The sequence below is a fragment of the Cebus imitator genome, unplaced genomic scaffold, assembly GCF_001604975.1.
Source record: "Cebus imitator isolate Cc_AM_T3 unplaced genomic scaffold, Cebus_imitator-1.0 Scaffold203, whole genome shotgun sequence".
Lineage (NCBI taxonomy): Eukaryota > Metazoa > Chordata > Mammalia > Primates > Cebidae > Cebus > Cebus imitator.
In genome coordinates this window covers 2,754,572-2,756,214 of record NW_016107518.1, presented here as the reverse complement: position 1 = coordinate 2,756,214, position 1,643 = coordinate 2,754,572, and positions in this window count along the sequence as shown.

The window sequence follows — 1,643 nt, the reverse complement described above, 5'->3', positions numbered from 1 at the left end:
TAAATAGCTTTTATTATTTTGAGATACGTTCCATCAATACCTATTTTATTGAGGGTTTTTAGCATAAAAGGCTGTTGAATTTTGTCAAAGGCCTTCTCTGCATCAATTGAGATAATCATGTGGTTTTTGTCTTCGCTTCAGTTTTTGTGGCAAATTACGTTTATAGACTTGCATATGTTGAAGCAGCCTTGCATCCCCAGGATGAAGCCTGCTTGATCATGGTGGTTAAGCTTTTTGATGTGCTGTTGTGTCCGGTTTGCCAGTATTTCATTGAAGATTTTTGCGTCTATGTTCGTCATGGATATTGGCCTGAAGTTTTCTTTTCTTGCTGGGTCTCTGCCAGGTTTTGGTATCAGGATGATGTTGGTCTCATAAAATGATTTGGGAAAGATTCCCTCTTTTTGGATTGTTTGGAATAGTTTCAGAAGGAATGGTACCAGCTCCTCTTTGTATGTCTGCTAGAATTCGGCTGTGAACCCATCTGGACCTGGGCTTTTTTTGGGTAGTAGGCTCTTAATTGCTGCCTCAACTTCTGCCCTTGTTATTGGTCCATTCAGGGTTTCGACTTCTTCCTTGTTTAGGCTTGGGAGGATGCAAGTGTCCAGGAATTTATCCATTTCTTCCAGTTTACTAGTTTATGTGCATAGAGTTGTTTGTAATAATCTCTGATGATGGTTTGTATTTCTGTGGAATCTGTGGTGATATCCCCTTTATCATTTTTTATTGCATCTATTTGATTATTCTTTTTTTTTAATTTTATTAATCTGGCTAGTGGTCTGTCTATTTTGTTGATCTTTTCGAAAAACCAGCTCCTGGATTTATTGGTTTTTTGAAGGGTTTTTTGTGTCTCTATCTCCTTCAGTTCTGCTCTGATCTTAGTTATTTCTTGTCTTCTGCTAGGTTTTGAGTTTTTTTGATCTTGCTTCTCTAGCTCTTTCAATTTTGACAATTGGCTGTCGATTTTAGATCTCTCCTTGCTTCTCATGTGGGCATTTATTGCTATATATTTTCCTCTAGACACTGCTTTAAATGTGTCCCAGAGATTCCGGTATGTTGTGTCTTCGTTCTCGCTGGTTTTGAAGAACATCTTTATTTCTGCCTTCATTTCACTGTTTATCCAGTCAACATTCAAGAGCCAGTTGTTCAGTTTCCATGAAGCTGTGCAGTTCTGAGTTAGTTTCTGAATTCTGAATTTTAACTTGATTGCACTGTGGTCTGAGAGACTGTTATGATTTCCATTCTTTTGCATTTGTTGAGGAGTGATTTCGAATTATGTGGTCAGTTTTAGAGTAGATATGATGTGGTGCTAAGAAGAATGTATATTCTGTGGATTTGGGGTGGAGAGTTCTATAAATGTCTATTAGGTTTGCTTGGTCCAGGTCTGAGTTCAAGTCCTGGATATCCTTGTTAATTTTCTGTCTCGTTGATCTGTCTAATATTGACAATGGGGTGTTAAAGTCTCCCACTGTTATTGTGTGGGAGTCTAAGTCTCTTTTTAAGTCATGAAGAACTTGCTTTATGTATCTGGGTGCTCCTATATTGGGTGTGTATATATTTAGGATCCTTAGCCCTTCTTGTTGCATCGATCCTTTTACCATTATGTAATGTCCTTCTTTGTCTCTTTCAATCTTTGTTGTTTTAAA